The sequence below is a fragment of the Sapajus apella genome, unplaced genomic scaffold, assembly GCF_009761245.1.
Source record: "Sapajus apella isolate SASKATOON/1434 unplaced genomic scaffold, GSC_monkey_1.0 scaffold109, whole genome shotgun sequence".
Taxonomy (NCBI): Eukaryota; Metazoa; Chordata; class Mammalia; order Primates; family Cebidae; genus Sapajus; species Sapajus apella.
In genome coordinates this window covers 708,761-736,658 of record NW_022437049.1, presented here as the reverse complement: position 1 = coordinate 736,658, position 27,898 = coordinate 708,761, and the positions used below count along the sequence as shown (strand labels likewise).

The following is a 27,898-nucleotide window of genomic DNA, read 5'->3' as shown; positions in this document are numbered from 1 at the left end:
AAAGATGGAAGGAAAGTAGGAACAGGGGAACAAAAACCTAGAAGGGATGAACAGATGGTAAGTAATGAAAAGATAGACTTAGTTCCAACCCTATCAACAATTAAATTAAACATTAATGGACTAAATAGGCACACTAATTAATAAATAGTAATTCACATTATTATTACCATCATGACCACTGTAGCCTGCAGAAAGAGTGTGGTCATTTTTTGTTCTGGTTCATCTTTTAGAATATCACTCAGCCCATGAGCATCTAAGGTTTGGCTTTGAGTTATCTGCTGCTTCTGGAAAAACTTACTCGTCTCCCAAGCAAGCAGGCAGGGTGCCCCTGAAAAGGCCACCTCTCTGCCCTTTCTGTCCCAGCTGAGTGCCTAGGCTTGAGTTCATCCTTGATGAGCACAGATGCAGAGCAGCACAGAATCAGCACCAGAGAGATACTAGGACTACTGAATCCATCCTGAAAAATGCCTCAGTTTCCCTTGATAGAAATCTGTCAACCAAGATTAGTCTCTAAGCAGAATTTTTTTCTTTTTTTTGAGATGGACTTTTGCTGTTGTTGCCCAGGCTGGAGTGCAATGGTGTGATCTTAGCTCACTGCAATCCCTGCCCCCGGGTTCAAGTGATTCTCCTGCCTCAGCCTCCCGAATAGCCGGGATTACAGGTGCCCACCACCATGCCCCGCTGATTGCTTTTTTTGTAGTTTTAGTAGAAATGGGGTTTCACCATGTTGGCCAGGCTGGTCTCGAACTCCCGACCTCAGGTGATCTGCCTGCCCCAGCCTCCCAAAGTGTTGGGATTACAGGCATGAGTCATTGTGCCTGGCTGTAAACAAAAATTTAAAGATAATTGGTATACACATTATATGTTTTAAAATTCTGTACAAAAAGATTTGCAGTAAAAAGTCAGCCTCCCTCCTATTCTGTATCCTTGAGTCAATTTGAAAGTTTTTAATGTATTTAGCCTGAACCACCTCTTGCAGCGATGGGGCTGGGGTCCTAGAGACACTAACAGCAGGAGCAGTTGGGTTTATATTCTCTACTCAAGCAGATGTCTGCCTCATGTTCTTTTTTTAGCATTTGAAACCAACTTCCTGGAATCTGTGTCCTCGCTATGGCAAGCAATAGTATTCCAGAAAGCTTGTTTTTATAGAAAAAAATTTAGCTAGGCATGGTGGACTGGTCCTGCCAGCTTTGTAAAATACAGAATTTGCATGAAGATGAAAGTCCTTTGTAACTAGGAGTTGAAGGGGTGTGGGTGGGGAGTGTACCCAGAAATAGTCTCTGCTGGTTAAATTTGCGGATTAAAAAAAGGTCATTGGTAAAACACCATTTAATATTGAAATGGTTTGGGATTTTGTTTTTCTTCAAAGGACAGAAGTGGAGTGGAAATGTGAGAAGGTCATGGACTATGAAATCTAATAGGATTGGTTTTCATCCTAATCCTACCACTAATAGCTTTGGAAAGTCGCCTGTCTAAGCCTTAGTTCTACCATCTGGGAAATGATCCTGGAACAAAGTAAATATTCAACAAATACAGTTTTCTTACCTGGCTCTTCCTCTCTGTGTTTTGGTGTTTTCCCATTATCTTATACTGCATAACAAAGCATCTGAAAACTTAGTGGATTAAAATAAGCAAAACACTCATTTTGCTCAGTGCACAGGCAGCTTCTGAGATGGCTCCTGGGATTTTCACCCTTGGATAATCCCTTCCTCTGGAGCATGGGATAGATGTCATGACTTGATTCCAGGAGAGAGAGAGAGAGAGAGATAGATAGATAGAGACAGAGAGAGAGAGAGAGAGAGAACGAACCATATAGAAACTATATCACCTTTTCTAACCTCACATCAGAAACCACTGAATCACTTCCACCAGATTTTATTCCTTAGAACAAGTCACCAAGGGAGCTGAGCAGGATACTCAAGGGGGAAGGGAATTAGACTCCACCTTTTGTAGGAGAGTTGTCCAATAGTTAGGAAATCCATGTGGGATCAGAAACGTTGCTGCGGCGGTTTTTGGAAAATGCCATCTGCCGCATTTGGGAAATGCAATCCTCCTGCTTCCATTGGTGTCTTCTTCTTGTCATTATTTGCCTTAACTTTACTTGACCCTCTTTAGGGGATAGGGTACTTAGGTATGATAATATTTCAGAAAAGTCTTCCTCCTAAACTATTTCACTTCCCAGGGAATCAATATGGCCATAGGCTCTAATGCCTTAGGAATAAAAGGCCTTTCCCCCCTTTTTCTCTTCGAAGACACATCTAAGTGATGTGCCCACTATACTTGGGTAACTCATAGTTTTATTTTTATTTTTTGAGACAGAGTCTTGCTGTGTCACCCAGATTGGAGTGCAGTGGTGCAATCACGGCTCACTGCAGCACCCCGGGCTCAAGTGATCCTCCCACCTCAGCCTCCCAAATAGCTGGGACCACAGGCATGTGTCCCCATGCCTGGCTAATTTTTTGATGTTTTGTAGAGAGGGGGTCTTGCTATATTTCCCAGGCTGGCCTTGAACTCCTGGGCTCAAGTGATCCTCCCCCCTTGGCCACTGCACCTGGCCTAACTCAGTTTTGACAAGGAGGAAGTTGTGAAGCTCAGCTGTTGCTCACTGACTCACTGGAAAGCCACTTGCTTGGTGGCCTATCAGATATTTGCATGAACAAATTTGCAAAGACAACACTTCTGAGAATATCCTGTAATTCTTTTCTTGAGGAGGGAGGGAGAGAGGGAGAAAAAAAAGAGAGAGAGAGAGGTGGGAGAGGAAGCTAGGGCAGAAAAGAAACACAAATTCAGATAGGTGAGTGGGATTGAAATGTGAAAAGAAGGAAAAGAATGGAGAACCTAAAACATAAGAGACCAATGGCCCGATTCCATTCAGAATAAGGAAGTAAGATATAACACTGTCTTTGTTTTGTTTGTTTTGTTTTATTAGAGACAGGGTCTTGCTCTGTTACCCAGGCTGCAGTACAGTGGCACAATCATAGCTCACTGCAGTCTTGACCTCGTGGGCTCAAGCAATCCTCCTGCCTCAGCCTCCTGAGTAGCTAAGTCTACAGGAGCACATCACCACACCCAGGTAATTTAAAACAATTTTTGGAGAGATGGGATCTCACCATGTTGCTCAGAATGACCTCAAAACCCTGGCCCTCCTGATCGCTCCCAAGTGATCCTCATATCTCGGCCTCCTGAAGTTCTGCGATTATAGGTATGAGCCACCATGTCTAGCTAACACTGTTTTGAAAAACATCTGTATTGAGATACAATTCACATACCATATAATTCACTCATTTAAACTGTATAATTCAATGGTTTTTAGTACGTTCACAAGAGTTGTACAATTTTCAGCACAATTAATTTTAGAACACTTTTATCACCCTAAAAAGAAACCCTGTATCCACTGGCATGGGCACTAGTGTGGTGACCACTGCCCATCTCCCTCCACCCTCTCAGCCCTAGGCAACTGCTAATCTACTTTCTGTCTCTATAGATTTGCCTTTTCTGGACATTTCATATAAATGAAATCATTTGATATGTGGTCTCCTGGCTTATTTCACTTAGCATAATGTTTTTAAGATTTATTTATGTTGTAGTATATATCAACACTCCCTTCCTTTTTATGGCTGAATAATATTCCATTGCACAGATATGCTACATTTTGTTTATCCACTTTATCAGCTGATGAACATTTGGGTTGTTTATTTTTTGGCTCTTATGAATGCTGTTGACACGAACATTCATGTAAAGCAGGGATCCCCAACATTTGTCTATAGCGGGGATAGCAGTCCATGGCCTGTTAGGAACCAGGCTGCCCAGCGGAGGTGAGTGGTGGGTGTTGAGTGAAGCTTCATCTGTATTGACAGCTTCTCGTCATTGCTTGCATTACCTCCTGAGCTTCACCTCCTGTTAGATCAGCAGAGGCATTAGACTCATAGGAGCATGAACCCTGTAGAGAGCCAGAGTAGCCCACCCCCTCTGGGGGGATCAGCAGCAAGGCTACTGTGAACTTTGGGTAAACTCCAGAGAAGTGAAACCATAATGGGAGGATGTGTATGTCTCGGGGTAGAGCAGACGGGCCTAGAGAGGTAACCAGCTTTCACTGACCTTGCTGCAAGATAGTTGTTAGCTGAAGTATGTTAACTGAAGTATGAGAATAATAACCACAGGCTGTTCTAAGTAACTGCACCCTCCCTCTGCTATGTGTCTTTCTTTATCCCCCACTGTTCCCTTTTAGGTCTTTCAACCCTTGTGCAGCACGGGATGCAGCACACGCCAGAGAGCCCTATTGTGAAGTGCACATGCAAAGGATCTAAGTTGCACACTCCTTATGAGGATCTAATGCCTGATGATCTGTCACTGTCTCCCATCACCCCCAGATAGAACTGTCTAGTTGCAGGAAAACAAGCTCAGGGCTCCCACTGAATCTACATTATGGTGAGTTGTATAATTATTTCATTGTACATTACAATGTAATAATAATAGAAATAAAGTGCACAGTAAGTGTAATGCACTTGAGTCATCTTGAAACCATCGCCCCCTCCCCAGTCTTTGGAAAAATTGTCTTCCATGAAACTGGTCCCTGGTGCCAGAAAGGCTGGGGACCGCTGGTGTACAGGATTTTATGTGGGCATTTGTACTTTGGTATATACTTAAGAGTGGAATGGCTGGCTCATAGGGTGACCCTATCTTTAACATTTTGAGAAAATGACACATTGTTTTCCAAAGTGGCTACACTCTCACTAACGTATACAAAGGTTCCAATTTCACTATAACCTCACCACATTCTCTGTCTTTTTTCTTATAGCCATCCCAGTGGGTGTGAAGTAGTATGTCACTGTGGTTTTGATTTCCGTTTCCGTAATAGCTAATGATGTTGGGCATCCTTCCCTGTGCTCACTGGCCATTTATAGATCTTCTTTGAAGAAGTGGCTATTCAGATTCTTTGCCCATTTTTAAATTGGGTTATTTGCCTTTTTCATTATGGAGTTGAAAGAGCTCTTTGTATATTCTGGAAACAAGCTCCTTATCAGATAATATAATTTTCAGATGTTTTCTCTTATTCTGTGGGTACTTTCACTTTCTCGATGGTATTGTTTGTATCACAGAACTTTGTAATTTTAATGCAGTCCATTCATCTATTTTTTTCTTTTGTTATTTGTGCTTTTGATATTGTATCTAAGAAGGCTGTGCTTAACTCAAGGTCATGAAAATTTACTCATATGTATTATTCTAAGAGGTTTTTTTTCTTTTTAAATTTTAGCTTACATTTAAGTCTTGGATCCATTATGAGTTAATTTTTGTGTGTGGTGTAAGGAAGGGGTCCAACTTTATTCTCTTTCATGGGGCTATTCATAATACTGTTTTCTTTACTTAATAAAACTTATAAATCAACCTTTTTAATAGTGCTTTTCTAAATGAAGCAAGATGGAGTGGGATCCACTTTCCCCTTAGTTCTACCATATTTTAAACATGAGATTTCTCTGACTTCTATTCCTTCTTCACTCCCTATTAGTGTATAATGTGAATATGGGCACATTTCTAAAATTAATCATTGTGTAGAGGGGCTTCAGTTCTTTGTTTTTTAAAAAAAGAGGACTGCACGAGGATAGTGATCCTCAACCCTATCTACTTATTAGAATCACCCACAAGCTTTACAAAACACCCACACCATAATTCCTTGCCTGGACGTTTAATTGATCTGGGGTAGGGTCTGAGTATAGGTATTTTTCCAAGCATCCCAAGTGATCCTATGGTGCAACCAGGATCATAAGTCCTGCTCTGGACAGTTTCTTTGGGAGCTTTCCAAATCTATCATCTATAGTCGTGTGGCGGTTCTGCATAGCAGAAACATGACAGAATACACCACTCAACCCAAGTGAGCCATCCCCAGGCACCCACACTGCAGAGTACTCTGTGAGTAGCTGGTGTCTGTCTTGGGTTTGACAGGGCAGATCTTCCCATCTCTTCCAAGAGCTGGTGGCATCGTTTCTACCTGATGCCTGATCTCTGCAGTAGCCTTGAGGGGACCTCTGCAGTCAGCCCAAACCAATGCAACCGTTCATGGGGCCCTGTTCCAGCCATACTGGCTTCCCTCAGGCACATCTCTTCTCACCTACCTCGCACCTTCACAGTGGCTGTTCCCTCTCTCTGAAGCTCTTTTCCTTTCCTTCTTCTCCACTGACTTCCTCCTACCCTCCTCTGGTCCTAACCTAACATCGCTTCCTCAAATAAACCTTTCTTGTCTCCTTTTCTCTCCTTCAGATCCCCTCTTGATAACTTCACAGTGTCACAATGTGATATTCCTTCTTGCCTGTGTCCCAACTATGATGAATTATGGATATAAATATTTATTAGTGTTTTTCCTCACTCAGTTGTAAGACAGTGACCATGTCTGCCTTGGCCACTGTTGTTATTCCTAGTGCTAGAACAGTGCCTGTCATCTAGCAAACAACCAAGCAATATGTGAATGACCCTGAAATGTTGAGAAAAGCCTTAACTCTGTTGAGTGCCTGCTCTTAAAGAGGACAGAGCAGTGTGCAATCCATTTAGAAAGAGATTCAGTCAGGAGAAGCTTAAATGGCAACCATTTAGATGTCTCATGGGAATCTTTGCTTCTCCTGAGAATGTCTTCCTCATTCTCTGGCTGTGCAAGGTTGAGGCAGCATCAGGCTATGGTTTTGGGAAAAGGAAAGTTACCCTCGTGTAAGTTAAGTCATCCCTTGTAAGTATATCACACGAATGGTTTGCCATTTATGAGTGTGAGTTAGGCATGCATTCACTCAATTCACTGGAAATCTGACTGACACTCGATCCTGCAAAGCACTCCAGAAATCCTTGAGTTTAGTAATTAATTCACTGGACAAGGAGTCATCCCTATTTGTACCTCCATTTCCTCGGAAAATGGAGAGGTTGGACTAGATCGCCAAGTGCCCTATTGGGCGTCATCTGCACAGAATTACCTCTCCACTCCAACCATAAGGTTGTGTTAGGAACTGTTGTTTCATCCTTATCTCAGGTGACAACTGACAGACATGGGGTAAGCACCTTGGCCCAGGTTGGACCCATCTGTCCCTTTCCTGGACTTCAGGGCAGGGACTAAGAAAAATCTGCCTTGTTCACATTTTTTTCTACATGTCTTGGAGAAGGCAATCCGAAGAAAGAGAAGGACTGAAGGAACGGAGCCGTGTAGAGCATGAATGATGCAGGGAGAGCGAACCCCACAATTCCAGTTGTTTCTGAGCCCCAATTCATCCTTGCATTTAATTTTTTTTTTTTTTTGAGCTGGAGTCTTGCTCTGTCCCAACCAGGCTGGACTGCAGTGGTGGGATCTTGGCTCACTGAGCAACCTACACCTCCTGGGTTAAGTGATTCTCCTGCCTCAGTCTCCCAAGTAGCTCCAAGTAGCCACCACGCCTGGCTAATTTTTTTTTTTTTTTTGTATTTTTAGTAGAGACAAGGCTTCACCATATTGGCCAGGCTGGTCTTGAACCCCCTACCTCAAGTGATCCGCCCATCTTGGTCTCCCAAAGTGACTGCACTTAGTTCCTTATAAACAGTTTTCACTGTGCTGAAGCTAGTTAGAGTTGGGGTTCTGTTACTTACAGTGAAAATATGAGCATTCATGACTTTAGCATTTGGAGTTCTGAGTATTTATGATCAATGTTTAAAACAAGGCCTACTTCCTACCTTTATCAGTGTCATTAACCAAAAGGTTAGAGACCTAGAGAGGCTGACAGCTCCATTGTCCTCTGTATTGACAGAACCCCTCTTGGGTTTTTGGGTCCATTTCCAAGAGATACAGTGCAAGATAATAAAATAAGGAAGGTGGGAGCCTGGGAGGTGGTTGGGAACAGAGATCTTACTCTAAGAAGCTCTTTGCCAGTGCAAATGAGGGCAAGGCATTGTTTTCCTTTTCACTGCTGTGTCTCTTGGGCCCCAGACAGGGCCTTGAATAGCGCCTGGTACATGGGAAATGCACATGGAGCATTTATGGAATGTGTCCTGTGGGAGTGCCCACCTCTCCTCTGGCGTTCTAGCATAGAGGGCGCCCACGTTTGTGAGGGGCATTGGTGGCTGCAGGGAGTGGGCAGAATGGAAGACATGGATCACAGTGAAACTGAGGTTTGATGGCAGGAAGATACCCCACGGTGGGGGTGCTGTGGAAGTGGCCCTGTTCGTCGTCATCAGCCACCCCAAACACCCCCTAGAGCCTGCCCCACAGCAGCACTTGGGGCACAACAGCGAATGAGCCCAGGCCTGGACCAGGCTGGCTGACATAGAAGGATCAGGGAGGAGGTGAGGAAGGTGACTGAGATGTCTGTTTCTACTGGGTACTTCATTCTGTCAGTCCATGATTCTCCCAGCATTTAATTTGTGCCCTTTTATTCATTCTCCTGGACTGTTAGTTTACAGTCTTGTTAGGGGTAATTCAGCCACCCCAGGAATCAATGTCTTGTGACCTGTTATGTGACGTGTATGGGCTCCCTGAGACCTCTAGAGGGGCCCACAGGGCACAGAGAAGGGGGCAGTTTCTCCTGTATCCTGAGTCCTGCCTCCCCGTGCTCCCTCCCTCTCTAATGCCGCCTTCCCTCTCTGTACCACGTAGGGCCATGATTCCTTTTGGGAAAAAGAGCATTATTTATTGACTTTTTTTTTTAAGACAGGGTCTCACTCTGTTGCCCAGGCTGGAGTGCAGTGGTGCGATCTTGGCTCACTGCAGCCTCTGCCTCCTGGGTTCAAGCAAATTCTTCTGCCTTAGCCTCCCGAGGTGCTGGAATTACAGGCACAGGCCACCACACCTGTCTAATTTTTGTATTTTTAGAAGAGATGGGGTTGGCCAGGCTGATCTCGATCTCCTGACCTCAAGTGATCCTCCTGCCTTGGCCTCCCAAGGTGCTGGGATTACAGGCATGAGCCACTGTGCCTGGCATAATTTTTTTTTTTTAATTCCAGGCTTGAGGTTCCTAGACAATCGGTCAGCTCATAATCCTCCAATTCACAAAGTACCCTCCCAAACACACTTTCAGAGACCCCTGTCTTCCAACGAGATGAACTTGGCTTTCTTTCAGCCTCCTTTGCTGAAGCTGTTGACTGGTATCACCAGGATAAACACAGGCATGGGCTGACTGCAGGGAGCGGAGGTGCTGGGCCTGATTTAGCCTCTCGACCTTGAGTGGGTAGCTGATGGGGCAAGTTTCCTGGGCAGGATTATAAGAAATCCTAGGGAGTCCTTGGGTGGTGTGTTGGGGGTCCAACGGTGTTCCGAGTCTGTATGACCATATTGAGCAGATGTGCTTGGGCATTCTTCCAGGGGGAGGGTCAGTAGTTTTTATCGGTTTCTCAAAGGGGCCTGTGACCTTCAAAACGTTAAGGATGATCTCTGATGAGGTCCTTCTCCTGCTTCAGCCTCGGCACTTACTATGTAAGAGCTGTGTCAGGAGCCGCGGAGTGGAGACACAGGCGGTGGCTGATTCCCGGGTGCCACCTGCTGGTGGTGGGATGCATAGCACCTTTGGGCAATTGGAACTCCCCTGCGTTGACTTCCTGTCTGAACAAGCCCTAGGAAAGGCTCTGGAAGGAGGTTTTGGAATCTGGGTGCAGCTGCCTTCCCTCCCAAGAGATTGAGATTGGTTCTGGTCCAAATATGGAAGGGAAGCCCTGGTGGGTCACATCCCTCCTCCTCATTCACTCTGCACTTGGCTTTTGAGCCCCCTCAGGAGGCTGTGTGAGAGTTGAGAGTCAGGAAGCATGTTAGTCCTGGTCTGGTCTGGGTAGAGGGAGGAAGTTCTGCCTTAAGTGGGGGAAGAAGAGCTAAGGAACTCTGGCCAGACTTGAGAATAAAGGCAGAGCTTTGTACATCTCAGAAGGCTTCCCTCGAATGAAGTAGGGTGAAGGAATTCACCCTACTTCCATCTGGAGAGGCAGGTGTTGTCTAAGCCCAATTCACAGATAAGGACAGCGAGGCCCACCGAGGTGATGTGATTTGCCTAAGACCACACAGCTTGTTGGATTTGGAGCCAGTCTCTCCACTGGAAGTCCCACTGCAGATAAACACTCCCACTTTCTCCATCCTCCCTGCCTCCTCCCCTGACACCCAAGCTTAGGCTGCCTGGGGTCAAGAGCCTGCATTTAGTTTAGCATGCTTCTGGTGGGTGGAGTCCTGGGGGAATGATGAGAGTCCTGCTTTCCAGTTCCTTCCACCCTCCATGTGCAGTGGACCCATAGGACCAGACCAACTCCCTTGGTCATGTTGCAGAGCAAGGCAGGAAGCTGAGGTCATCTCCTCAATAGGGATGCTCCCTGTACCATCCTCCCCGAGGCTAGAAGGAGGCTGCCTTGGGATAACACAAAGGAAGACCTTAATTCCCACAGCAGAGTGTAAAGCAATGGGGCTCAGCATCCCAGTGGGTATTGGAGGCTGAATATACAACAGAAGCCACAAAAGGTTTGATCATCAAGTGACAGGTCCATGACATGTTACTGAATGTAAGTCAGGTTGAAGCTGGGAGGATGGTATTACAGAGCCCTTTGTTTTCCCAGCTTAGTTGCCACTTCCTCTGGCAAGTATCACTAATGGCCACTCAGTTTGGGAACCTTCCCTTTCTTCCTGGTACACAGAACTCACAAGCTCATTACATTTGACACTCTCCGTTGTATTTGCCCATTTGCTTGTCGGTAGCCCTCTTAGGCTCTGGGCATCTAAGGGTAAGACGCTGTTTGTCACATTTCACTATGGTAATGCAAGCAGTTAGCTCACAGTCTGACACATGATAAGCACTTACAATAATGTGTTGAATGAGAAACAGACCTTATCATATAGTATCCTGGTCAGAGACAGAATTGTTGGGAAATTTCTTACCTGGACAAGAATTCTGAGATGTTCTGAGGAGGATAGAGAGCTACCAGCTTCCCCAGAAAGACAAAAAGAAGCAAGGGTTCCTTGGTCCTGCTTCGAGTCCCAGCATGAATGGGTCTCCTGGCTGCAGTGGTTGTGAGGAGTTCTGTGTCTTGGGAGCTGTGTCCGTGGAGACTCGACTGTGTGGGATGCTCTGAGCTTGTGTGAAATTCATGGCAATCCTGGGGAAAGGCCTTTCTTTTCATGGTTCCATTCATTACACTTTTTCTCTGGGTCAAGAAAAGAATATACTATCAGGCTTTCAGTAAATTTTAAAGAGTTATTGAATTTTAAATACATTTTAAAAAATACTATACATATGCACATATAAAGGATAAAAATAAAATGAATATACATCTACCATGCATCAGGCTTAAGAACTTATTTTTAAATATTATATATTATTTAGTTCAAAATAATTACCAAATTTTCATTGTAATAACCTTGAGAACTCTTATGTATCTCTTGCAAATCCCTTTGCCACCTCTGGAGGTTCTAGCATCCTAAATTTTATGTTTGTTTCCTTTTATTAAATAACTTACCACATGTGTATCTGTCAAAACAATATATTATTTAGTTTTGAATGTTTTTGAAATGTATTTAGGTGGCATCATATTGAGTGCATTCTTCTGTGACTGATTTAATCCATTCTGTTAAGTGTAGCTGTGGCTCACTTGTTTTCACTGCTGGTCAATATTCTATTTTATGATCAAATCACAGTATTTTTATTCTCCTTTCTTTAGAATAATATTTTGATGGTATATGTATTTTCCTTCCTTTTGCTTTCAGGCTTTCTGTGTTTCTATTTTTTAGGAATGCCTCTTACAGGTAGCTTGTAGCTAGATTATTAAGGATTCAGTTGTATAAACTTTTAACTGGAAAGTTAATTGATCTATTTTGTTTACTGTTTTTACAATAAATTTGGATTTATTAATATTATTTTGCATTTTCTACTTGTCCAATTTTCTTCATTTCCTTTTTTTTTTTTTTGAAACAGGATCTTGCCCAGGCTGGAGAGCAGTGGCACGATCATGACTCACCATGGCCTTGACCTCCCAGGCTCAAGTGATCCTTCCACTTCAGCCTCCCAAGAAGCTGGGACTACAGGCGTGTGTCACCATGCCTGGCTAATTTTTGTATTTTTTTGTAGAGATGAGGTTTTGCCATGTTGCCCAGGCAGGTTTGGAACTTCTGAGCTCAAGTGATCCTCTGACCTTGGCCTCCCGAAGTGCTGAGATTACAGATGTGAGCCAATGCACCTGGCCCTTCATTTTGCTTTTTTTCCCCCTTTCTTATTTTCATTTGTACTGTGGAATCTCATTCTCACTGGTCCCCATTAGGGTTATAGAGCTTAGTTATTTCCTTTTAGTGGTTACCCTAGAAACTTTAACAAGCATAGTTAATCTAATAAAGTAAAAAATGAATCAGCATTTTACACTTAACTGTTCCTGTAGATTTAGCTTCAGTTATCCCCTGTTTGACTCAATGTGTCAGGCAAACCCCAGTGATCCAGACTCTTCTTGTACAATCCCCTTCCCTTGAGTAAGAGTGGAACCTGTGACTTGCCTCTAAACAATAGGATATGGCAAAGATGATGGCATGTCACTTCTATGGTAATGTTTCTTTACATAGCACTGTCTTAGACTGAAGAGAAAGACCTTCCTCTTTTGGTTTTCAAATAAATTTTACTATGTACATTTGAGGTTTAAAACATGGTATGGGATACATATAAGTAGTAAAGTGGTTGCTATAGTGAAGCAGATTAACCTATCATCATCTCACATAGTTACTTTTGGAGGGAGGTCCTGCTAGTCTTAAAGAAGCAAAAAAGTATGTGTGAGTGTCTATGGAGAGGGCCATGTAGCAGGGAATGGAAGGCAATCTGTAAATGATGAGAAAAATGGGGACTCAGCCCTGTAGATGTAAGAAGGTCTCATTTCCCTTGGGAAATACATAAGACTGAGGAGTAGGGTTGCTGGGTAATATGGTACGTGTTATATTTCACTTCAGAGGGAATGACCAAACTGTTTTCCAAAGTAGTATCACTATACAATCTCACCAAACATGTTAAAGAGCTCAGTAGCCACACATTTCATCCACATGTCAGTCTATTTTATTTTAGCTGCTCTAGTGGTATGAGGTGGTGTCTCACAAGAATGTTCATTTGGCTATTTAGAATAGGCAAAATCTGGAAACAATCTAAATGTCCATTAAAGGAGAATGGGTAGAAATACCTTATAGCATGGATGAATCTCAAAACTGTTATGTTGCATGAAAGAGGCCAGAAACAGAAGAGTGTGTACTACATGATTTCATTTAGGTGAAATTATAGAACAGACGAAATTAAGTTCTAGTGATAGATACTGAAACAGTAGTTGTTTTGGGCAGAGAGAGAGGGAGTAGAGGTGAATTGACTGAAAAGGGGCATGAAAAACTCACTTTTAGTTTGAAATAGCTATGGATTCACAGGAAGTTGCAAAACTTCAAGGGTTTCATGTACTCTTCACTCAGTTCTTCCCAATGGTAACATGTTATATAACTTTTGTACAATGTAAAAATCAGAGAATTGATGTTGGTACAATCCACAGAGCGCATTTAGTTTCATCAGGTTTCTATGCACTTGCGTGTGTGTATGTGTGTGTAGTTCTATGTAACTTTATCATAGCTGTAGACTTGTGTCTACTACCACAATGAAGATACAAGATTGTTTCATCACCTGAAGGATTTCCCCGGTGCCATCTCTTTATGGCATTCTTACTTCCCTCCCACACCATTCCGAACTTCCTGGCAACCACTAATCTATTCTCCATCTCCATAATTTTGTTATTTTGGGAATGCTATATAAATGGAATCAGACAGTACGTGACCTTGTGAGCTAGGCTTTTAAATTCAGAATGCATAATTCCCTTGTGATACATCCAAGTTTTATGGATCAGTTACTCATTTTTTTCTACTGTTAAGTAGCATTCCAACGTATGAATACACCACAGTTTGTTTAAGCATTCTTACTGAAGGACATTTAGGTTGTTTCTAGTTTTTGGCTGATTTAAATAAACCTTCTGTGAACATTCATGTACATGCTTTTGTATAACCATAAGTCTTCATTTCTCTGTTAAAAAGCCCAGGAGTGGAATTAATGGGTTGTATGTTTAGTTTAGTTTTGTTTTTTTTTTTTTTTCTTTTTTTGAGATGGAGACTTGCACTGTCACTCAGGCTGGAGTGCAATGGCTTAATCTTGGCTCACTGCAATCACTGCCTCCTGGGTTCAAGTGATTCTCCTGCCTCAGCCTCCTGGGGAGCTGGGATTACAGGCATGTATCACCACGCCTGGCTAATGTTTTGTATTTTTAGTAGAGATGGGGTTTCACCATATTGACCAGAATGGTCTCGAACTCCTGACCTCAGGTGATCCACCTGCCTCAGCCTCCCAAAGTGCTGGGATTACAGTTGTGAACCGCCGTGCTTGGCTGCATGTTTAGTTTTTAAGGAAACTACCAGCTGTCTTCCAGAGTGACTGTGCTGGTTATGTATTTCCACTAGCAACGTATGAGTGATTTATTTTCTCCACTGCCATCAGCATTTGGTGTTGTCACTATTTTTTACATTAGCCATTCTGATAGGTATGTGTTGATAACTCATTGTAGCCCTTATGGCTAATGATGTGGAACATCTTTTTTTGTGCTTATTTGCCATCATATATCTTCTTCAGTGAGATTTCCTTCATGTCTTTTGCACATTTCTAATTAGTTTGTTTTTGTTTTTAATGTTGAGTTTTGAGTTTTTTGCACATCTTGTTGTAGATGTGGTTTGCAAATATTTTCTTTCAGCCTGAGGTTGGTCTTTTCAGCATCTTAAGTCTTGCACATAGGAAAAGTTTTAGTTTTGTTGAAGCTGATGCTATGGTTTGAGCTTGTCGCCACCAAAACTCATATTGAAATTTGATCCTCAGTGAGGTGGTGGTGGGATGTGGGGCCTGGTGGGGGTTGTTTGGGTCGTGGGGGTGGGTCACTCGTGCATGATTTGGTGCAGTTCTTGCTGTAGTGAGTGAATTTTTGCTCTGGCAAGACTGGATTTGTTCTCACAGGAATGGGTGAGTTCCTATGACAGTGGGTTGTTAAAAACCAGGGTGGCTCTTGAGTTTTGCCTCTTTGCATGTATCTGCTTTCCCTTTGATGTTCTCTACCATGTTATGACAGTGAGAAAACCCTCACCAGAAGCCAGGGCCATGCCTTAGAACTTCTCAGCCTACAGAGCTGAGCTAAATAAGCCTTTTCTTTATAAATTACTCAGTCTCAGGTATTCTGTTATAGTAACGCAAAATGAAGTAAGACAACCAATTTGTCAACGTCCTTCTTTTATTAATTGTGTTTTTGATGTCATGTCTAGGAACTCTTCTCCTAGTCCTAGGTCTCCAGTATCCATCCATCTTCCCTCCCTCCCACCTTCCTTCCTTCCTTCCTTCCTTCCTTCCTTCCTTCCTTCCTTCCTTCCTTCCTTCCTTCCTTCCTTCCTTTCTCTCTCTCTCTCTCTCTGTCTCTCCCTCTCTCTCTCTCTCTTTCTTTCTCTTTTAATTTTTGAGATTGGAATATCACTCTGTTGCTCAAGCTGGAGTGCAGTGGTGCAATCTTGGCTCACTGCAACCTCTGCCTTCTGGGTTCAAGCAGTTCCCCTGCCTCAGCCTCCCAAGGAGCTGGGATTACAGGTAACTACCACCACACCTGGCTGATTTTTGTGTTTTTAGTAGACATGGGGTTTTGCCTTGTTGGCCAGGCTGGTCTTAAACCGCTGACCTCAAGTGATCTGCTTGACTTGGCCTCTTAAATCCAATGTTCTCTTATAAAAATTTTAGACCAGTCTGACCAACATGGTGAAACCCCATCTCTACCAAAAATATGAAAAAAATTAGCCAGGTGTGGTGGTGCGTGCCTGTAATCCCAGCTACTCAGGAGGCTGAGGCAGGACAATGGCTTGAACCAAGGAGACAGAGGTTGCAGTGAGCTGAGATAGTGTCCAGCCTGGGCAACAGAGTGACATTCCATCTCAAAAAATAAAAAGTTTTACATTTTACTCTTAAGTCCATAATCCATTTTGAGTAGAGATGGGGTTTCAGTGAGTTTTGTCAAATGCTTTCCTGTGACTATTGAGATGATTAAATGATTTTTCTTTTTCAGTTTGGTGAGTTACATTGATTACTGAATGCTAGCCAACCTTGCTTTCCTCATGTAAAACCCACTTGCTTATTAAGTATTGTCTTTTAAAATTTATATTGCTTGATTTGATTTGCCAATTTTTTATTTAGAATTTTTACATGTATGTTCATGAAGGGTATTGGTTTGTAGTTTCCCTGTCTCTGTGGTTTTGTTTTGTTTTGTTTTCTTGTCTGGTTTTGGTATCAGGGAAATGACTTCATAGAAGAAGTTCAGAAGTATTCTTTCTTCTTTAACTTTTGATTGGCTATAATTGATACTATTTCTTTTTTCTTAAATAAAAATTATTGATAGAATTCACCAGTGAAGCTCTCTGGGTTTGGAGGTTGTTTTTTGTGGAAGAGGGGAACATTAAACACGTTTAATTTCTTTAGCAGATATTCAGGCTATCTATTTCTTTTTGAGTGAGCTTTGGGAATTATATATTTCAAGGAATTTATACATTTTATCTAAGTTGTCAAATTTATTGGTATAAAGTTGCTCATAACATTTCTTTGTTATCCTTATAATATCTGTAGCACCTATAGTGATATCACCTCTCTTATTTCTGCTAATGTTAATGTATGTCTTCTGTTTTCTTTTCTTGATTAGCTTAGCTAGAGGTTTATTAATTTTATTGTTTTTCTCATAGGACCTGGATTTTGTTTAATTTACTTTCTCTCTCTCTCTCTCTCTCTCTCTCTTCCTATTTCTGCTCTGATCTCTATTTTTCTTCTGCTCACTTTGGGCTGACTTTCATCTTCTTTTTGTAGTTTCTTAATGTGAAAGCTGAGGTCATTTACTTGAGAGTATTCTTCTCTAAAATAAGCAGTTGGTGTTATAAATTTCCTTCTAGTACTTCTAATACTGCTTTAGCTGTGTATTAAAACTTTGATATGTATTGTTTTCACTTTGATTCAGTTCATAGATTTCTTCTTTGAAATTTCTTCAACGTTTATTTAGAAAAGGGCATCTTGTGGATTTTTCAGAGATATTTCTGTCATTGATTTCTAAATTAATTCTATTGTGGTCAGAGAACATACACTCTATGACTTCTGTCCTTTGAAATTTATTACACATGTTTTATGGCCCAGAATATGGTCATGGGCACTTGAAAAAAATGCTTATTCTACTGTTGTGGGGTGGAATGTTCTATAAATATCAATTAGGTCAGTTTGTTTTGTGAGGTACTTTTGCTGGGTATAGAATTATAGGTTAACACATTTAAAAAGTATTTTTAAAGTATTGTGGGTGCTATCTTCTCATTTCCATTGTTTCCAGTGAGAACGCTGAGGTTATCCTTTGTTTATTTTATTTTTTTTTGAGACAGGGTCTCACTCTGTTGTCCAGGCTGGAGTACAGTGGTGTAATCATGGTTCACTGCAGCCTCAACCTCCCCAGGCTCAGGTTATCCTCCCACCTCAGCCTCCTAAGTAGCTGGAAGTATAGGCATATGCCACCATGTCCAGATAATCTTTGTATTTGTTTTAGAGACAGAGTTTTGCTGTGTTGCCCAGGCTAGTCTTGAACTCCTGAGCTTAATTGATCCATCCACCTCAGCCTCCACAAATGCTGGGATAACAGACATGAGCCATTGTGCCCAGCTGTTATCCTTTATTTGTGCCTTTTTTAAATTTTCCCCCTTGTCTGCTTTTAAGATTTTCTTTGGCATTAGTTTTGAGTAATACTATTATGAGGTGCCTTGGTGTGATTTTATTTATATTTCTTATACTATAGCTTTGTGAGATTCTTATTCTATAAGTTTGTGGTTTCCATTAAATTTCAAAAAGTTTGACCATCATGTCTATAACAATTTTTTTTTCTGCCCTCCTCCTTACTTTGGAAATCCAATTTCATAAATATTAGGTTGCTTGAAATTGTCTAATATCTCACTGATTCTCGTATCCTTTTTGGATTCTTTTTCTCTGTATGTTTCATTTCAGATAGTTACTATTGTTATATTTTCTTTTTTTCTTTTTCAATTGAGAGCAGGTACTGTTTATTAACTGACCAGCTTAGAAAAATAATCATGGGAGACACGTTAGTTCATTCTTCTAATAAGCCTGTTGATCTGATCCTCCCTGTTGCCTTCATCTCCACCTTCTACAAAATGGGTGGTCTTTTTCTTCATTCCGTCCCAAGGAGAAGATAATTTTTAAAGGGCCACAGAAGGTTATTTGCTTCTTTGAAGCATTTTCCAACAGCATAGATCTCATGAATCAGATCCTCCATGCAGATGATGTCGTATTTTCCAAGAGATTGAGCAATCAGAGCGTTATCTGTCAAAGCAATTCGCTTCTTTTTGATTTTGCCATAACCACATTTGTAGATTAGTTCATTTACTGACTTCAGATTTGGGTACCCCCATGCAATATATAGCTCTACAATCCTCAGCATGTTAATTGAAGCCTTGTTGAGCTTCGCAAAGGTTCCACTGAAGATTTGACGAAGGCGAAGAAGCTGCAACACCTTTCGGACCTTTGGGCTCACACCATTGATACCTCTGATCCTGATGACAAACGCCAGTTTGAGTTCTGCAGGTACATAGAAGTTGCCAGCTTTCCTTGCCATCCTCGCCATTCAAATTTCAGTTCTGTACATCTGCCTATATTCCTTGGCAGTGATAATGCTTCACTTTTTCATAGATAAGCTTCCTCCTTGCCTTTCGAAGCATCTTTTGGGCAAACTTCTTTCTCAGGTGCTTAATCTTCAGCTCTGCGAAATTCCTTCGCTTTTTCTTAAGGGTTTGTGGCACAGCAGGAATCTTCTTCTTCTTCTCTTCTACACCCTCCATGGTTCCAGCCGGAAAAAGAGGAAGTCCTATTGTTATATTTTCAAGTTTACTCATCCTTTCTTCTGCAAAGTCTAATCTGCCATTAATCCCATTCAGTGCATTTTTCATCTCAGATATTGAATTAATCTCCAGAAAACCAGATATTGTTTTAATCTCTAGAAGTTCAATTTAGCCCTTTTAAAATGTCTGCCACGTCTCTATTACAGTTTTTGAACATCTGTAATACAGTTGTAGTAACCATTTTAGTTTTAATTTATTGGTTTTTCTTATCTTGAGAGGTTATATTTTTCTGCTTTTTTGCATGCCTCGTAATCTTTGATTGGATACCACACATTGTGAATTTTACAGTTTGTGTGTTGGATAGTTTGCATGTCTATAAATATTCTTTATTTTGTGATGCAGGTGAACTAGTTGGAAACAGATTCATTATTTGGGTCTTGCTTTTAAGATTTGTCAGGCTGGACTAGAACATTTTTTAGTTTAGGGCTAATTATTCCCTGCTACTAAGGCAAGGTCCTTCTAAGTGCTCTACCCAAATGTCCCATAAAATATATTTTTCAGTCTACCTGGTGGAATCAGGTGCTCTTCATCTTAATCCTCTCAGATGTTTTTCCCCCAAATTTGGGTAGTTTCCTCAGATATATGTATTTATTTGTACTATACTGAAAGAGAAACCCTCTACAAACTCTTGGAATTCTTTCTTCCTTTTTTTTTTTGAGATGAAATTTTGTTCTGTCGCTCAGTCTGGAGTACAGTGGTGTGATCTTGACTAATTGCAAGATCACACAGATCTTGGCTCTGCCTCCTGTGTTCAAGCAATTCTCCTGCCTCAGACTCCCAAGTTAGCTGGGATTACAATGGTGCCTGCCACCACACACAGCTAATTTTTGTATTTTTAGTAGAGATAGGTTTTGCCATGTTGGCCAGGCTGGTCTCAAACTCCTGACCTCAGGTGATTTGCCTGCCTCAGCCTCCCAAAGTGCTGGGATTATGGGTGTGAGCCACTGTGCCTGGCCCAGCATTTTTATATAGGAACTTTTGAACACTTAATATATTCCACTTCTGGCATATGTTGTTGTCATCTATTTCATTTCTATTTATTAAGTATAAACATCATTATTTTTGTTTTATATAATTAATGTTTGTTTATATATGCTATTTTCCATCGCTCTTCATTCCTTCCTGCATTTTTGAGGTTCTAACCTGGAATAATTTTCTTTCTGCCTAAAGAACACTTTTCAGTATTGTCCTTAGTGTTTGTCTGCTTTGTTGAGTTTCTCTAGTTTTTGCGTGTTTGAATATGTTTTTATTTCACTTTCATTCTTGAAGAATATTTTTGCTGGGTATAGAATTCCAAATCAGCAGTTATTTTCTTTTAGTACTTAGAAATATCTTCCAATAGACTCTGGCTTCCAATTTTTTTGTTAGGAGGTTTAAAAAAAGATAATTTTCCCTCTGGCTGTTTTTATTTATTTATTAACCAATTAATTATGTGGTTTTAATTCTTGCATTGATTTTGAACAAGTCTCAGCCATTTTCCCTTCAAAGATTGCTTCTGTTTCATTCTTTTTTCTCTGGGATTACAATTGGATGTAGGTCCAACTTTATTGTATTCCCTTTTTCTCTTACATCCTTATTGTATTTTTCATCTCCTTTGTCTCTCCATAATTCATTTTTTTTTGACCATTGTTACCTCTTACTAATTATTTTTTCATCTTTTTCTAAGCAGTTGTTAAACTTATTCATTTAATTCCTAATTTGGGTTATTTTATCTTTCAGTTCTTGAATTTATAATTTTTCAAATTTTAAATATTATTTTGGTTCCTTTCTAAAATTCTACATTGTGTCTTCATTTTGTTGGACAATAAAACATCCTGATCATTTCCCATGGAAAGTAATGTCTTCTCTACCACATTGCACTTGTACTGTTGATGTTCTGAACATAAAACTTTATTGAAGATAAATTCAGTATTTTACTTTATGTTGTCAGTTTCTGCTTATCAGTCTAAAATTTCCAGGTCTTTTGCAATCTTAACTAGGCCCATGATTTTATGAGGAGGTCAGGAAATCAGCAGAAAGGACTCTAACTCAAAAACAACCAAATTTATTCTCTTCTGATGCAAGATTTTCATGCTGAAGTCATGTGAAAAATAAGTTTAGCATGGAATCCAGGAATGGCACAGCATGATGGCAAATCTATCAACTGTAAATTCAGCAAATAAAGGAAAGTTTCTGCCACCAAGGAACTTGTCATCTAGTGTGGGAGACAAAAAGAACACAGATCAATAATTAGTAGGACATATTAAAAATATGCAGCTGGCTGAATAATGAAATACAGATCCTGAGTGTACTTCACTTTCTAGTCCCTAGATGGAAACTATGAGGACTAGAATAGTTTTGAAAGGCCCCAGGTGTGCTGTTACTAGGTGTAAGAAAAAGGATCCCATGATGAATTACTTTCTTAAAACGTTAATTAATTCATTCATCCATTCAGCATTTGGACATTTTTGGACATTATTATATCCCCCACACTGAATGCTGTACTGGCCCCATTGGAGAACAAGATGGGCTGGACCCCTCCTCTCATGAACCTTACATTCACGACATTCCTGCTTGTGGACCAGAGCAGGAAGGGGAGGATCACGGCTGGAGGAGGCCTTGCAGAGGAGCAGCCTGAGAGAAGTGATTGGGCCCATGACCCTGATCATGATCTGCCATCTCATCTCCCCAGAACATCCCTGGAGGTTCTGCCTGCCGAGGACACAGTACTCACAGATGGCCCTCACCCTCATCTTCTGGGTTTGGTGCAGGGATCTGAGTGGGGATCAGAAGCCCATCACCTCTTCTCTCTGTGATATGAGCCAGATTGTGATTTTGAGATCAGCAATTGTATCTTTTCATCTCTGAATCTCCAAAACCTGCCACATTGTAGGTGCTCAGTACATGTTTATCAATGAAAGATGTTACCTCAAGAATTACCTGAGGTCCCTACCTTTAAGCACTTAGTGTCATCTCCATTTATAGACGAAGCCTTGCTCGTGGCCACAAGCCTGCATCTTCTGCAGAGCCCTATTCAGTTCTTACCTCTTGCATTACTCTCTCTGTCATAATTCCAGTTCATAATTGGGTTAACCTTTTCCTGAATTCTTACAAGACTAAGCCTGAATGAATCATTTTACCATTTCAGTAATAGCATCCATCTTAACAGCCACTTACCCTCTGCCAAGCACTGTGCTGAGTATTTTAATACTTCAACTCAGTTCTTAACAACAACCCTTTGACAGAGGCATTTTTATTCATCCCATGTTACAAAAGAGAAATCTAGGGCTTACTGAGGTGAAATACTGTACCTGGAATAGCACAGCTAGTAAGTGCCACAGCTAGTATTTGAACGCTGGATGGTCTGACTCAGAAGTCTACGCACAAGCATCACGCTATTACTGCATCTGTTGCACCATGTTAGGCTCAATTCCCCACTGGAAGGCAAGTGCTTTCCCGTGCAGGGAGCCCATCTTAAGGTTTTGTTTGTTTGTCTTTGTGATTTTCTGCCCACCTGTGAAGGCCTGGGATAATGCCTTATGTGTGGTTGATATTCAGTAAAGACTTGCTGCGCTGAAATTTCACTTGTGGCACTGTCAGGCTGCAGACTGCCACTAGGTGGTGCCACATTCCAGGGAGTGGACAGTGGCCGGCCATTTGACTGGCAAGAGGCAGGATCCTGAGAGCTCTGGACAGTGGGAGAGGAGTGTGGTCTATTCAGAAAGGGGATGGCTGGGGCCGTGGAGGAGAGGAGACAGGGTTGGGAGAGAGAATCTACTACCCAACTTGTACCTACTGCTGCATCCCCGGAAAGACTACAGTTAGAAAAGTGGGCTGGCCAGGCAACAGAGGGGCCAGAGAGTGCCTCTGCAGCCCACAGTGGTGGGATGGAAGTAAGTCAAAGTCACAGGCCGTCAGGAAACTACCAGGCTCTTGGTAGAGAGCTCCTGGCCTGCCTTTCTGCCCAGGACCATGGGAGGTAAATGGCGAAATCAGCATCTTCATTCCACTCCCATTCAGACGTGTGGCTCCCCACCTTCTAGTTGGGGCTTCAGGCCACTGTTGTTTCAGGTGCCCAGGGGAGAAGTGTGCAGTGACGGATTCTAGACCCTGGCCCTCTGGCCCCTGCTACTTGTCTATTCTCCTCTTCCACACTCCGCTCTGGCCCAGCCATGTTTGGTGCAGAAACAAGTTTAGTGCTGTGAGCAGGACTGGGATGGCAAGTACTGATGGCAGAGTTCAGATGTGGGTGGGTCTCTGCAGGCTGTCCTAGTCAGGGAGGGCTTCCTGGAGAGGGAAGTCCCAGTGGACAGGTGGGGTCTGATCCTGCAGCCTTGAGTGTCAGGTCTTGGGGTTTGGCAGTAGCTCAGCTTAGCAGGAAGAGCAGAGGATGTTGGGAGACTTGGGCATTGGCCCCAGGCTAGCGGTGGGCAGTGACTGCATCTCAGCCTCAGCTTCTTCTGTAGGGTGATCATATTTATTGTCCACACCAGGATGATCTTGTGAGTGAAAGGAATTACTAATTGCCCTGGGTCAAAGGCAGAGACTGGGACAGCTGTCTGGGCAAACCAGAATATAAGGTCACCCAACTTCTATGTAAAATGAGTTGCCTTCTAAGACCACCGACTTGAGGTCCTCTGATTTCTGACTCTAAGGGAAGGACACAGAAGGGACACAGAAAGGAGGCCAGAATGTCCTGGTTCTGTCACATTCTAGGATGCATGGAAGATGTGAGAGATGCTTACTCATGAATCCATGGATTTAGTCATCCAGTCCAGCCATCCATCCATGAGTCACACAGATCCAACAGTCTGCAGGAAGACCCTGGGTCCCAGGCTCTGGAGGGCTGCACAGACACACTGCTGTTCTTAGGGGAGAGCTGGGGCGCCCTTTGACCTGGCAGGGCTCTCTTGTGCTGGAGTTGGCTCTTTCCCTCCCTTCCTAGTCCCATCCTAGCTCTGCCCCTGAGCAATTCTTGACCCAATCCACCTTCCTTTCCTTGGGTCCCTGGTGCACTGAGTATGCCGCGCCCCCACCCTGCCCCCAGGAGGTTTGCTAGGAAGCACTTGGGATGGCCCCTGGTTCTGTCTGACCCTGTCTTGCCCACTCATCTTTATCCCACCCCAGCCTCTGCATCCTAACAACCCTATGACAAATTATCCCATGGCTAAGTTAAATTGGCTGCTGCATCCAATATCGTGGATTATAGAGAAAGGAAAATACATAGCTCATTAACTCAAATCCCAGCCTCCCTCCCCCAGGCCTCGTTTTTTCTCCATCCCCCCTCTACTAATCTCTGAAGAGGCCTGGCCAGAGGACTCCTCCTCTTCCCTCTAAGGACTTCTTGGGGAAGGGAGGAACTCGAGGGGAGGGGACATGGGCTTTCAGGGAGCCAGGACCAGGTGAGCACTCTAGCACTGCATGGGGCCCACCAGCAGAGGGCGCCACGGCACAGCGGGACCTGCGGGGAAGATGGAGACCCGTGAGGAGGGACTCCTGGAGGATGGAGAGGACACTGGCTGGGGAGATCTTCCACCCCAGGCCTTTTCCTTATATTAATACAAAGGAAAGCAGGGCAGATGTCGCTCTGAAGCCCCTTTTTGGAGCAGGGAAGGGGACCGCCCTCGCATCCCCGCACCCCGAGAGCCAGGGCCAAGCCACAGCAGCAGGGCTGTGTCGTGGAAGGAGGGGAGTTGCGCCACGTGCGGGGCGCCCTTGCCTTGATCTGGCCCGGGGCTTCTGGTTTCAGGGGACTGCAGGGGCGGCGGCGCCAGGGCAGGAGGCTGGGGAGGGAGGCTGCGAGCTGTGTTGGATGGGATACTGGTTGGTTGAGATGATGTCCTTCTCCCCCATTCAAGGGCCCACCTGTGGCCAAAGATAGGGAAGAGCTGTGCTTTCAGAGGGTCATGAAGAATTCATCCGGCCTTTGTGCCCGCCTGCCCGTGAACTCCAGCCGAGACAATGGCAGGGCTGGGGGCCTTTGTCTCTCTCCCGGCAGAGGCAGTGTCAAGTGTTGGCCACCTGTGGGCGGGGAGCCCCCGTCTCTTGGGAGAGGGGGCTCTTGCCCCGTCAAGTCCTGTAACTTGACGAGGGGCACCAAATTCAGGTCTAATTAATTGGAAATTAAAATTTCCATTTGACTGGGCCAGAAACAATTGGGGGTGGGGACCTAAAGTCAGGAGAGTCCATTGGGAAGAGGGACGGTGTACATGGTGTGCGTCTCTGCTAACCTTACACTGGAGGAAGCAGGGTGTGCCCCCAAGATGCACTCACAGTCAGAAAATCAGCCAACCAACTGACAACCCAACAACACAATAGTGGCTGCACTCAGCAGGCTTTCCTAGCAAAGGCGTTTACAAAAGCAAGAAGGCCCCTCATGCCATGGAGAGTTTCAGGCACCTACCATGTGCTTGGCACTGTGCCATGTCCACCAGCAATACATGTGCTGCCTGAAATTCCACCATTAGAAATTCATTTCTTTGTGACTATACAACTGTTTAATTAAATTAGTGTTTCTTGAACTCACATTGTATGCTGGGTTCCATTTCACATGTGGGACTGCATCAGTGAACAAAAGGCAAAATGCCTGCTTTTATGGAGCGTCTAGTCCAGTGGGGAAGACAGAGATAAAGAAATAGACCTATGTTTTGTAAGGGGAAGGCCTTCTGTGTGGGCATGATGGGCTGTTCTTTTAGGTAGGGTGATCAGGGCAGGTCTCACTGAGGGCCCTTGAGCAGTGGCCTGAAAGCTGTGATGGAGTTAGCCATGTGGCTGTCTGTGGGAGGGCACTGCAGGCAGAGGGAAGGGGAGCGGTGCGAGGTGAGATTGTGCTTGGTGTCTATTGAGTGGGCCAGCCTGGCTGGAACGAAATGGGCCAGGAAGAGAAATGGAGCAATTGTGGTTGGATTCGAACATGTGGAACCTTGGAGGCCATTGAGAGGACTTTGGCTTTAATGGTGAATGAGATGGGCCGTGGGGGTTTTGAGCAGGGAGGGGCCTGATTCGACTCATGTTTCACCAGGTCATTCTGGCTGCCATGTGGCGGGGTGGAGTAGAGGCAGGGACACGGGGCAAGTGGGGAGGCCAGTTAGAAGGCACTGCAATGGTCCAGGTGTGAGATGGCATCCCCAGACCCCATTGGTGATGCTACTGCCTCTGTGTTTGGTGGTGAGGCCAGTCCCTCATCTAAGTTCTTCTCAGCCCTGACAGAGATGCCCCACCTGGCTGTGCCAAAGCCTGCCCTGGAATTGAGATGATGACACCTTCCCTGCCCAGCCCTTTGCCCTTGAGAGAAGCCTTAGAGCCTGTCTAGTGGTACAGAGGCCTGGTTTCTCCCCCCAGCTCTGACCTAGTGAGTGTTTCCAGCCATTTGTTTCACACCTCTGTGCTTCAGTTTCCTCACTATGAAACTGATGAACACATTGCCTGTTCCAGGCGGGGCGTGGGGGCTACAGAGGTGAGTAGGCTCTTCAGGAGTCTGTGGGTCGTGTACAAGGGTAACAAGGAGACGTGTGGGACACCACAGGCATCAGGGGCTCCGTGTTAATTGAAAAGTGTGCTGGGAACCTGTGAGAAGAGGAGACTGGACCGATTCTGCCAGGAGCAGGCAGAGAACGCTTCCTGGAAGAGGCAGCTGTTAAACTGAGGCTGGAAGGACAAGTCAGTGTTCACTAGGCAGACAGGAGGAAATGGTGTATCTGGCACAGAACAGCAGGGGCAAGGGCTTGGAGATGCAAAAGTCACAGTTAAGATACCACCTTAAAATCAGCTAATTTTAGAGCCAGAAGGGACCTTGGAGATCATTAAATCCAGTGGTATTCAAACATTTTTTGTCTTATTTCAAGCATATATAGGATTCCATTGCATAAACCAGATAATATTAATAGTTAATATCTATTGTTTACCATATGCCAAACACTTTACCTGTGTTGATTCAATCTTTTCCCACCGATCCCGTGAGTTCAGTTACTACTTCTAATATCCTAATTTTATAGATGACGGAAATGGGGCATAGGGAAGTTAAGGAACTTGCCAATGGTCACACAGTGTGAGTGAAAAGGCTAGGATTTGAACCCAGGTAGCCTCGTTCCCAGCCTAGCCATGTGGTTACCAGGCTGTCTGGCCTCTGTAGATGTGAAGGTGGAGCTGCTTGTTTAAGGACCGGTGGAACCCAGAAGCCCTTGTCCCCTCCTCATCCACACAGTTCCCACTGGACGTATCCCATGGATATGTGCTCCCTCTGAAACCACTGATTTAGATCAATCACATGATGGAGAAGCCATATCTCCTGGGCTATGCCATATCTCCTGGGCTATGCCATAGTTTCCAAGGTTAATGACGCGTCTAAGTCAGGGAAGGCTTTCTGGGGAGGAAATGCCCATTTCGTGTCATGAACGTCCATTCTTTTACCTTGTGGGATGTTTCTGGCAAAAGCTTCAGCCTTGTGGGGAGGCTGCACGGGGGTTGGCAGGACAGCGCGTGCCTTGGGACTCCTTGGTCTTCAGCTTTCTTCAGCCCTGAATGCTCAGGTCCCTGGCCTGGGGGCAGAGGCAGGAGGAGCAAGACTCTCGGTGGATCCATGTGGTTGGTGATTGGCAGGTGGGGATGAGGAGCATGTGTGTGTGGAGGGTCTGCAGGTCTCAGGCAGAAACTGCAGTGCCAGGGCATCAGTGCCGTGGGTAGGAGGGAGAGCCCCCTTCACACTGACGCCCCCACCCTTCAGCTTGCTTTAAAACAGAAGAGGGTGGGATTTTGCCCTGGTTATCAGGAAGGGGCATGGTTATGTAAGGGCTGGTGGACAGGGGTGCAGAAGTTTGATTTTGGTTGGAGGCCGCCCCTCCTCATTCCCCTTACTGAGGGATTGGGGGGTACTAGAAACCCTTCAAGTTCCCCCATCCTCATTCTAAGCCTCTAGTGTCAGCTTCCAGGGGCCGGTGGAGACCCTTCCTCCTCCAGGGATCTTTCCTGACCTCCCAGCTCCTCTGTCCCATG

General features: G+C 43.8%; 1 pseudogene; it reads right to left on the bottom strand.

The window, feature by feature from the left end:
• Positions 1-18,048: 18,048 nt before the first annotated feature.
• On the bottom strand, positions 18,049-18,888 carry LOC116537330 (annotated as a pseudogene).
• Between the last annotated feature and the right edge of the window lie 9,010 nt (positions 18,889-27,898).